Below are 12697 nucleotides of genomic sequence, written 5' to 3'. Positions count from 1 at the left end.
AAGAAAGGGTTGACAACAAATTTGCTATAATCACGTTAAAGCTCTCTTGAAACCATGCTATACCTGATAAAAACATTTTCGATCGGATTGCTAATAACTGAGTAATCTCTACTGATCACGATTCATGGTTCACCCTGTATATTACTATAGGTACATAATATCTCATTATTTCTTATTATTGAATATTTATTGTAAAATTCCTACGAGTGGTTGAGGACCAAGTGCATGTTTATACTAAAATATCAGTGTAATGTAATCATGTTTATTTTCTACTTCGTATTACAGTAAATACTCGATGAGAGTTGGATAAGATGTTCCCCATGAAAGTTTCTACTTCGTCCCCGGTACTGGGGACGGGAGGTTCAGGTTTTGGGCAAACAATAGATTTGTGAGGTGTTGAAATAATTCTTGGTGCACCGTGAAAGTTTTGAAGCGGACCTGAGCTTCAAACTCTCATGGATTCTTTACTGTATTATATATTCTGTATGAGGCTACGTTAAAAAAAAACTGTAAGCCAATCTTTTCCGTCTGTTACACTCCAAATATCTGGGAAAAATTTCTTTTCCTGTATGTGTATAAAAAAAATTTAAAAAAGTACATCTGTACTTCGGTAGTTAGTAATGTTTATTATTAAATTACGTTCAGAAATATGCAAAATGCTCCAAATTATTAGTGTTTCTAATTCAATGGCCAGGGGCTGTGGAACCAGGAAAGTGTTCGGGGCCTTTTATTTTCCACTCGACTTTTGACGAATATCCGATTTTTATTTTCTGTCGACCAGAATATACATTCCATTCTAGAGATAAATGGCAACAAACGGATGTTTTCTTTCTGGTATATGACGCTACGTCAATCACATGGAACGCAGAGCGGCAGGAAAACGATAGCTGTTGACGACAACTAAGGGTGGGGGGACTGGCTATCACCCTTTTTCAGCGAGCACTCGTCTGCAAACCTAAACATTTGCGCTCTTGAAAATTGCAATTCACCGCGCGGCGAACCGATCGGACAAACAAGCCCACGATATTCAATTATGCACAGCCCTGTGACAACAGCCGTGACACGTGAGTACGCAATCGCTGATTTACGAGCCATAAAGCATTTGCAGGTGATCATGGTTAGAGGGACGATAGTGGGGGGGGGGTCATGATAGGCAAAACAAGGAAGATCTGTACACTTCGATATAAATGTAAACAGAATTTAATGCAAATTTGAGTTTACTCTTTACATCGTGAAATTATTCACCATTTTCGTAAATTAGGGGTGTTATACAAGGATGCCCCATATTAACCCTATGCCTTATAATATCGAGTCAGATACGCGATGACGATTTCAAACTGGATTTAATAAACGTGTATACTATTCATTTTCTTTGAGTCGAACTGAAATTCTGAACATGATTACATTACACTGATATTTTAGTATAAACATGCACTTGGTCCTCAACCACTCGTAGGACTTTTACAATAAATATTCAATAATAAGAAATAATGAGATATTATGTACTTATAGTAATATACAGGGTGAACCATGAATCGTGATCAGTAGAGATTACTCAGTTATTAGCAATCCGATCGAAAATGTTTTTATCAGGTATAGCATGGTTTCAAGAGAGCTTTAACGTGATTATAGCAAGTATTTTGTCAACTCTTTTTCTTCATGATTTTTCAAGGTCACCTTCAATTTTCTTTCAAAAATTAATTTAAAAAAAAGTGTAACACATGTTATGTTATGATACTTACCGAATTCGTCTTGAAATCCTCTAACAGTAACACCAGACTAAGAGTCTGCAAATAAAAAGGGCGAAGGAACTGCAACCGTGTTATTCTTCACGTCGTGAAATTATTCACCATTTTCGTAAATTAGGGGTGTTATACAAGGATGCCCCATATTAACCCTATGCCTTATAATATCGAGTCAGATACGCGATGACGATTTCAAACTGGATTTAATAAACGTGTATACTATTCATTTTCTTTGAGTCGAACTGAAATTCTGTTTAATTGGTATTAATATTTAAGATTTAGAGTAAACGTTACACTTGTCCTAAGAATAAAATTCCTTTTGTATCTGGAAAAGTATTAACGGTAAAATAATTTTTGAGCGTACAGTCTTCAGCACGTAGTTCTTTAATCCACGCGGCTCCTACGGCTGGGTCATTAGCGACCCATGGATGAATGCATTTAGCGAAACGGTTTATACAGAGACAAAGTGTCCGTGATATTCGTTTCAGTCGCATATATTTAATGTTCAGTGCTGAGGAGCCTTCGAACACTCATCGAGGATTTACTGTAGTTGGTGTTCACGCTTATGGGTGATCATCTTCCCCTTAAATAGACGATAACAGCAGGACGCCAATTACATCGGTGAATTCGCGATTAATTTAATCCCATTTTCGTCGGGCCGCTAAACTTCTCTTGTTCGCCGATGATCGTCGGTGGAGAGAGAGAGAGAGAGTGAGAGAGAGAGAGAGAGAGAGAGAGAGAGAGAGAGAGAGAGTGACGATTGCCCCGAATCGCACGTCGGGTATCGTCGAGCGTGTGTTTCATCCAGGTCAAGGTTCCAGTTTCTGGTGCACTCGTGTGGCGCACACCAACTTGCAGTAACAATGGGCGCGCGATAGTACGCTAATTAGCCGACGAATATTAGGGAAGATGGAACACAACACGGTCTGTTTCGTTTTGAGCGACAGTTTTGGATGAATCCTGCTTTCGTCATTCTGGGTGGGCTAAAATGGTCAATGGCTAAAAGAATCTTGACACTGGTATCTTACTAGCTAGGTAATTGAAGTATATGAAGTATAACATGGTGGCTAAGTTACTACGAAATTTCTGTGGTTGAGGAATTCGTGTTTTATGAAATTAATACAGGAAATCATTGATGAGTGTTCGAAGATTCCACTGAGTGTTCAGATGTCATACCCACCACTGGAAGCTTGACTATTCCATGACGGACGTCCCTCAGTGGTGGAGATATGACGACTGAACACTCAGTGCCGAGGAGCCTTCGAACACTTATCGATGATTTACTGTATTAATTTTATATAACACGATTTCCCGTACCATGGACATTTCGTAGAAACCTAACCACCGTGTTATACTTCAGATAGTTTGGTTATCTAGCTAGTAAGATAGGGAAGAATAATATATAAGAACACTCATTGATGATTTATTGTATTAATTTCATATAACACGAATTCCCGTACCATGGAAATTTCGTAGGAACCTAACCATCATTTTATACTTTAGATACTTCGGTTATCTAGCTAGTAAGATTGGCATGAATAATATATAAGAACACTCATCGAGGATTTACTGTATTAATTTCGTATAACACGAATTCCCGTACCATGGAAATTTCGTAGGAACCTAACCATCATTTTATACTTTAGATACTTCGGTTATCTAGCTAGTAAGATTGGCATGAATAATATATAAGAACACTCATCGAGGATTTACTGTATTAATTTCGTATAACACGAATTCCCGTACCATGGAAATTTCGTAGGAACCTAACCATCATTTTATACTTTAGATACTTCGGTTATCTAGCTAGTAAGATTGGTATGAATAATATATAAGAACACTCATCGAAGATTTACTGTATTAATTTCGTATAACAGGAATTCCCGTACCACGGACATTTCGTAGGAATCTAACCACCGTGTTATACTTCAGATAATTCGGTTATCTAGCTAGTGAGATAGGGAAGAATAATATATAAGAACACTGATCGAAAATTTACTGTACAGGGTGTACCACCTAACGTGAGCACCTTAAATATCTCATTGTTTTCTTATGATAGAAAAAAGTGCAAGGGGAAACAATTTTTTGATCGGAAGGATCAAATACTGTGATCAGCAAAAGAAATTTCTCAAGGTCATATTTTTCGAAATTTCAAGGTCGTTGATATTTTTTTTTATATGGGACTACGTATTTTCATCATCACGGTATGGTAGTTGAGATCAAGACCAATCCAATAACCTTTAATAGTATGACCTTGAGTACCAAAAATGTACAAAACTATAAAAGTTGTTTTAAATAATAAAATGTAGTTATTTCATTATCTTCTTGCGAATCATTTATGTGTCATCCAATATAAACAAACATACAGCAAAATATTTCTTTGATAATTTTTCAATAATTTAGAAATGGAAAAAAAAACAAACAAGTTGTAGGAACACCGTATTAACTAAGGGTTTCTCCCAATCATCTAACCGTGTTATACAAGGGTCGCCTATAATTCTGTTCGAACACCGTTTTGAATGTCTTTGTTCTGGTTCTTGGTGAAATAGATTTTCTTGAATAGGCGCCTGCTGATCAATTCCTCACGGCGTTCTGGTCCCTTAGGCGTCCAACATACCAGAAAATTTCCAGGCTTTCAGAGCATGTCCATTCCAGGCCCGTCTTGTCGGTGAAAAGGCCAACGATAAACATTGCCCGTTCACGGAGAACTTTCCGCTCCTGTTTCACAATTAATAATTCGGCAGCTATTGTCGTCTCTTGTAGACCGGGCTGAGACACACCCATTCATGGGTCGTTCGTATCGAAACAAAAGTTATTGACGATCCCCTTGAACGTTCTTCCCCCCGATGGACTATACATATACAGGATGTCCCACGTGACACTTACCATAATTTTTCAAGCACTTCTGGTGTGTTTCGACGAAGAAGTGTTTTAAACAAAAGTCCATCAGGTTTTAATCCGCTATATACTACAAAAATAAATTTTCAAAAAATTTATTTTGGTTGAAAAGTGAAGGTGAACTTAATTTTTTAAAATGACATTACATATTTTTTACTTTGTAGTATTGTAGCTGATGCCAAGAAGAGTTTAACCACCTGGTACACTGTGACCTTGAAATGACCTTGAATTTAAGTGGGATTGGAACTACTGTCTCAACAGTATGATAGTTACGCCGTCACATATTGACATTTTCTCGTTGTGAACTATCGACCGTCGAAGCAAGGGCTTCCAATTGATATTGTGCAGTGTATTTACTTCCAGCAAGACGGATGTCCAGCTCATAACAATTTTTAACGAAAACATTTCTGTTCGTTGATTCCGCATTTCTGAATTCAGGGTCATTTCAAGGTCACAGTGTGCCAGGTGGTTGAACTCAGCTTCACATCAGCAACAATACTACAAAGTCAAAAATATGTAATGTCATTTAAAAAAATGAAGGTCACCTTGACGTTTTACCCAAAATAAATTTTCTGAAAAAATTTTTTTTTGTAATATATAGCGGATTAAAAACTGATCGAGTTTTGTTTAAAATACTTTTCCGTCGGATCACCGGAAGTGCTTGAAAAATCGTGGTGTTACGCGAACCACCCTGTACATGCACGTTGTCATAAATCTCGAGTCATCCAGCTGAAGAACCGATTACACTGAAACTGCCTCGAGCCCTTCCTTTTTCGAATCCATACAATTGGCTATCTTCATCGCGAGTAAAGTCAATTATAGCGTTGAAGTGCTCTCGTCTGCCGGAGAATTTGACAGAACGCCCGTGGGAAGCAATTATTGTTTCAGGGGGGAAGTCACTCGAGATTAATGCGTTTTCCATCGATTCATTTTGGTAATGTGTCCACTCGATAGATATTTCATAATTTAAATTTTACGTTCCTAAATAATAGAACTACAGGAACATCCATGGAATAATTGATATTGTTCGATTTATGGCAATGGCCAACGTCGAAACTTTAGATAATAATCACACTTGGATGTACGGTTTCTTTAGAGTTCATCTTGCAATCTCAGATGACGACAATTACGCTATTAATGTTACCAATACCGTCACACGTTTTACGGGTGACAGTAATAGCTTTCGAGGTGTATTTTCGATACTAATGAATTTATAAACCAAAGTAGAGGTTCAGAAAGTTACAACAAATTTTTCCTTCGGTTAAACATATTAAATTATAATAAATACAAATAAAAACTTATGTCTTTGGTCAATTAATAAAAAAATTATGCAATAATGTCATTTCTTAAAGTGTCAGTAACTGGGTCTTTTACCCTATACAATATTACAGAAGGAAAATGGTTTGTAATAACAGAGACGTATTCTCATCGAATTTTTAGTGCACGCAACTAATATCACCGTCGTTCGCTGGTTTCCCTCGAGTAGTATAAGTTCGTATTCGGTCAGACACATGTAATCCCGTGAAATTGCTTGGTCCCTCGGCTGACGAATGTGTTGGCACAGGCGTAGCCAGATTATCAATTGGGGGGGGGGGGGGGGGGGGGAGGCAAAAATATTAACACATCGACTAACAGAGTAAAAAAGGCCGTACATAGCCAGACACACTTTATCTTGTTTCTAAAGTCATAAATCCTTAAAAATGTATGCGTTCGGTTAATAGAGGGTGTTGGTCGTGTTTCAAATTATACTGCAATATTAAATATTACGCAAAAATGTTGTAACTCTGAGAAGGGAGGGGGGACCAAATCCAATTTTTTTTCTTGTAGAATGGGGCAAAAGCCACATTTTTCCGTCCAGGGGGGGGGGCAAGTGCCCCTCTCTGCCAACCCCTGATTATGCCCATGTGTGTTGGTGCGTCTTTGGAATGGTTGGCGAAAAAATTAATCACGTCCCGTGCTCACCTGGTCGGAACACATGCCCGTTTTCGTCGTAATTGTTCACAGAGGTAACCGACGGCAGTCGCACAGGGAGCGTGAGGGAGCTGTCGCAAATAATTGTATATTGCGGGAGGGCATTAGCGACGACGATTCACGCATCGATGACTCGATACCAGTCGAGCGGATACCGGTACCTTTAATGGTATTAAACGTGAGTGGGTGTTCCTTCGGATCGTTGTGGAACACGCTATTAATGCCAGAAAATAAACCACGAATCTGGAGATTATATTACAAGGTGTCTCGATATTTATGAACACCGAAATTATTGATGTTGGAAGAAAATAACTAAACCGTAGGTTAGATGGTAAATAGCTTACAAATGATAATAATAAGTAGACTGCGGTTTTTTATGGAAAATGGTATTTCCTAAAGCAACTCGTAAGAGTAAATGTAGGAATTTCTTTCTTTTCTGAAGTACCATATTAGGTTCGGAATAAACTAGAAAACTGATTGGATGTGATGAAAGTTTTGTTTTGTACTGTACTCTACAGACCTATATATTACCACTTATCCTATTCAGGGACAAATTATTAAGACTCTTTTTCAACTGCATCCTTTTGAAATACATTTATGAATATTAATGACAATTTGTAGGTTATCCTGTTTTTCTTTGTCACGGAATTTCGGAGTATTCATTCACAATAATAGTCATTCTGTCTTTAGAATCACGATTGAATGAAAGAAAAATTAAACGTACACATCCCAGATAGCACATGACGCCTTGAAAACGCCTATTTCACGGTTATTTTAGGTCTAAAGCGTCTTTAAGCCGTCTTCAAGGCATCATTAGGCGTCAGGTAGTATCTGGGATAATTTTCAATACCCAAAGATTTCAAAACAAACAAAAATTCTATTGGGCCTCACCACTTTCTTCCAAGCTTTTCGCGAAAAAAAAAACACCAACACACAATAAACAACAATAACAAAGATCAATCACATACATGCTTTGTTAAATATTATACAAAAAAACTGAAATCACTGTGATGGTAGAGGACTCACCAAGGATCCCACGAGGTGAAACACGACTTCCGGTCCCCTTCACCCTGGCTACCACTCGTGCCTCTATACTAAAGTTGGGCACAATTTTATTCGAATAATACCTAGTAAAAAGCTGCAATAACTAAGGGCATCATTCTCAGCTTGAAACTGTTAATGAAATTAAATAATTGTTTGTTCAAAATCGATTCATTCAAGAAAAAGTATTATTTTATTTAACCCTCACCCGTCCCTGATTTTCCCAACTTAATTTGTCTCTCGGTGTCAAATTGACTCAGTGGTAAAAATTAATACAATGAAGTGATAAATCGTTAAGTTTGCAAATTCTTTAAAGTAAAAATCACGAAGAATCATCTAAATTTATCTACACATGACAGAATAACGTCATTTCTTATGAGAAAACTGTGTCAAATTGACGCAAGGGACGGATGAGGGTTACAAAAAAATGGTATTTCCACGTTTAAACGATTAAAATTTAAGTACTTTTTTTTATCTTTTATTCGGAAAGTTTTATCTAGATAATGAAATTGCCCATTTCCACCGAATCGATCACGGATCTACGAATTCTTGGAGCCACCTTGGGCAAGCACCACCGACGGGAACGACGCGAACGTGACAGAGTACGCGCGGCAACTGTTCGGAACTGGTCAGAAGCGCTCCTAGTCGCAAGGAAGTTCCACCCCCCCCCCCTTCCAGCGATCCACCCCAAAGGGTTGCCCTCAACCATTCCACCGTTTACACGCGACCCCGATTACACTGGATCCAGGTATACTCGAGGAACGAAACGATGGATCCTTCATTGCCCTTTTGGATTTGACAATTTCAAGGGGGAGATCTGGATTGAGCGCTGGGATCAGCCAATGAGATAGGCTGTACTTAATGAAAAATGTCTATGACGTTGGTCATCTAGAAAGGTCCGAAAGTTCGATGAATAGGAAAAAGATATCGAATAAATGAGAATTAATTAATACATTAAAAATAATTTTTTCAATGTAGGGTAAAAGACCCAATTACTGACACTTTAACACTAGAACTACTGACGATAAACGCATATTTGCTTCGGTGGATAAACGTGAAAAACTTTTGAAAATTTATAAATTTAGACATTGACTAATTTCTTCACTTTCATATCGTAATAAAAGGTGCAAAAGATCTGAGAAAATGTATTTGTATAACATTTTAATCGTCGTTGTAAGAGTGTATTGACAAGTCATTTTGACTTGTTAGATAGTTCTAGTGTTAAGAAATAACATTATTGCATAATTTTTGTATTAATTGACCAATAACAGAAGTTTTTATTTGTGTTTATCATTATTTGATATGTTTAATTGAAGGAAAAATTTGTTGTAACTTTATGAACCTCTACTTTGGTTTGTAAATTTATTAGTTTCGAAAATACATCTCGAATGCTATTACTGTCACCCGTAAAACGTGTTCGATCGAATTATTGACATACCAATTGCTACCACCTAACCAAATACTGTCACCTCGTATACCTAAATACTGTCACTTTTTTTCAAAATTAGTATTAAAAATATTTTATTTAAAAATATTTTTATGTTGCGTGGTTTTGTAAATAAAAGCATATTATATATTTAATAACCATTGTATTTGGAATTATATTTGTATATAAGTATGCAAAAATATTCAAACAGGTTAGGTTGCACGTGACCGCAGACGATATTGGTGACATTAATAGTGTAAGGCTTTGTCTTCGTAAGCAATAACTGACATGACAGTAATCGAAAAATGATTGAAACTATTGTACCAATCACTGTCACTCAAATATCAAACTAAAAAACTTAACGTATCGTTGAATTATGATCTAGATTATTTTCTATGATCTTTATCTTATCTAAAACATTACATTTTATTATGTTACTAGCTCAAATATTACAATTACAGTCTTTTCTTTAGTACCTTGTTTTCCCTTTCGCTACTAAGTCGTCGTTCTTGCTTCTCCAATCAAGTAAAAACTTTTTGAAGAAATTAAGTGCTGCTCGTTCTATCGTATGCATTACAGTTTAAATTGCATGCTAAATTTTCTTTATCTATAACTTCACAACAATTACTTATTATTTGAAATAAAATCGTCTAGGATGACAGTAATTCGGTAGATGGCAGTAAATGAGTCTTTTTCCTATTATGAATAATGGAAAATTATTTAAAACTATTAAATAAGTAAACCGAGGAGTTGTCACGCATCTTAATATTAAGCTTCGTATCCACAACATTCATATTTTTCCACGTATGCACAAAAATAGGAGTAGTCCAGAACTTTTGGACCTTGCTACGTATTTTTTGCTGGAATAGACACCAGAAATTGCTAAGAGGACATACCTAAAAGGGTCATTTTCAACGAACGATAGGACACTTCCGGTGTCGGACTTTCTTTAATAGAAAATTTCACGCAGAAAATTCTGAATATATCATTCCTAGTGAGCATGGCGCGCTGTACAAAGAGCGAACCATTTAAAATTACCCCTTTTGTTTCGGATTAGCGATCTCCATTTCTGGAAGGAAAACGGAGTCGGAGAAAAATTTCGCTGGCAAGGCGTGTGCTGAATTAAACAGAACCTGCAGTTTAAATGAGAATGTTTTTCGGAGTGGAATTTTATGTTCCTTCTAATGGAGTAATCCCAGCGATCCTTCCTTTGGATCGAAGAAAAAGTGCCACCCGAAATGAACGCTGTAGCTGCCCCCTATGAAAAACTGTGTATTCCCCAGGGATCATCTAGTAACATTTCGGATTTTGTTGACATTTGGATATGTTGTAAAAAAAATAACTCATTACCTATTGGTTGTATTAAAAACCGTTTTAATGAATTATGTAGCATTTTAAGAGACGCGTCGGATGGATACAATTTTATTTTTTTATATCTTATTTTATTTGAGATATCAAAGTGACCTTAAGTTTTTTCCAGTCTTCGCACACCCTTTCAAACAGCACAATTTTTTTAAAATTGGACCAAGTATTTTTTTTTTTATTTGTTTCGTGAAGTTAGAGAAATTAAAGAAAATTTTTAGAAAAAATTGCAATTGGTCGAAATCGCGAAGAAAATAGTAAAGGTCGCTTTTTTCAACTTTTTTTCTCTGAGATTGTAATGCAAATTTAATAATGGTTGGGATGAAGTAGAAACTCTCACGAGGAACTTCCTATCCAACTCTCATCGAGTCGTTGCTGTACTTCTATATTGTACCAAATGGTTCATACCCCTTTTATATATAAATAAACAAATAATTAAATAATTCAAAGAATTTATTAGTGATCTTCAATTTCTCATCGGTCTCGATGATATAATTCTCGATCTTACGAAGAAACATCACGATAACATCATTTATCCCCTAATCTTCTCATCCTGGGTGGTGCTTTTTTTTCTCTCTTTTTTATTTCCACCGTGGAACACTATCCCCCTAATCTCGTTACGCAAACACGAAGGCGGAAAAGAAAGAGCGAGCGTCGAGTTGGTGTGTTAATTAAACGGATCGCAGAATTACGAAACACCACCGCTGGGCTAGGCCGTTACTGTTAATTAATTCAAATAATAGGACGGTCCAGTCTCGATCAAGCCAGAGGGATATTCTATTGATTCCAAAATACAATATCCCGTTGTCCAGGACGAACACCGTTTACGTAAGTCGACACGTAGATCACGCGGCCCTTCCGTCCACGTGACCCCCCCGCCCCCCAGTGCCCAGTAAACACTCACACGCCACGTGACCAAGTAAAAGGATTTCCCTACCCGATGAAAATCGAATACAGATTAAAGTGGTTTCCGCAAATTTTTAATAATTATAAATTTAGTTGAAAATTTAACGGACCATTCGTGAAAGCTTCAACTTTCGATTGCTACCAAAAACTCGTAAGGTCAGCCATAAAATTATTGAAAAACAAATAACATTACGAAAATTTCTTTATAACGCGCGTTTAATTTCTTTTTAATCATTTCTTATTTAGCGACAAAAAGTATTTTTATCAAAAATTAGGTGGTTATAGATTTTTTAGGTTATTTTTTACAGGTTATCAGTGAAAGGGGCAAAATCCAATTTTTTTCTGGAGGGAAGGGGTGGGGGCAAAATCCATTTTTTCTTCTTCTAGAGTAGTGCAAAAGCCACTTTTTTTCGTTCAGGGGGGCAAGGGCCCAATGCCCCCTCCAGGCTACGCCCATGATTAACGATAGAATAAAACTAAAAATTAAGATCGACTAATCCTTCTAACTTCATAAAAAAAACTCAAACCATTTGGTTCAGTTTTAAAACAGTTATTCTGTTTTAAAGGGTGTGCGAATACTTTTTTCACCTATTGTATATTAAGAAACTAGCTAAAAATAGTTTCAGGGAGTGTATATTTAGTGGAAACGGGGTGCAAGAAAGAAGTAGCCAAACGAGTGGGTAGATCCTTCCAAAGGATTTTCATTCCACTGGGATGACGGTTGCACAACTCGCTGAGAGCATGGTTACGTGGGTAAGAAAGTTATGCGTATTATTGATGGGCGATATTTATCGACACTTACCTATCGATATATCACTATTTTTTTATCAATATTTTAGAAACCAATAATTACGGACATCGATAATTTCTGTCAAAATATCGATAATTTTTTACAAAAAGAAAAAGAAAACTGCTTGAAAAAAGAATAAATACATCGAGTAATTGCGACGTCAGTCCCATCTGAGAGATTGTTTTCTCAAGCAATTTTCAACGAAAAGAAAAACCGTTCATCCATACAAAATTTTCAACAATTATTATTTTTAACCTCCCAGATAGCAGACAGACGGCATAATGACGACTTAAAGACGCCTTAGACCTAAAATAGCCGTAAAATGGGCGTCTTCATGACGTCATGTGCTATTATCTGGACTGCTTGTCTTTAGAAGATTGCAATTTATAATAAATAATAAATTTTAATAATAAATAAATATCATTCGAAAAGCGAATTGCCTGTTTTCATAATAAATAAACAATTTTTTAATTCTATGCGAAAACTTTTATATTAAAATTATTCTCTTCGATGTATGCAGTTGATTTTTTTAATTGGTAAATTGATAGGATTTTCGTA

The sequence above is a fragment of the Dufourea novaeangliae genome, unplaced genomic scaffold (genome assembly GCF_001272555.1).
Source record: "Dufourea novaeangliae isolate 0120121106 unplaced genomic scaffold, ASM127255v1 scaffold23, whole genome shotgun sequence".
NCBI classification, from domain to species: domain Eukaryota; kingdom Metazoa; phylum Arthropoda; class Insecta; order Hymenoptera; family Halictidae; genus Dufourea; species Dufourea novaeangliae.
Note: the sequence above shows the minus strand (reverse complement) of the source record.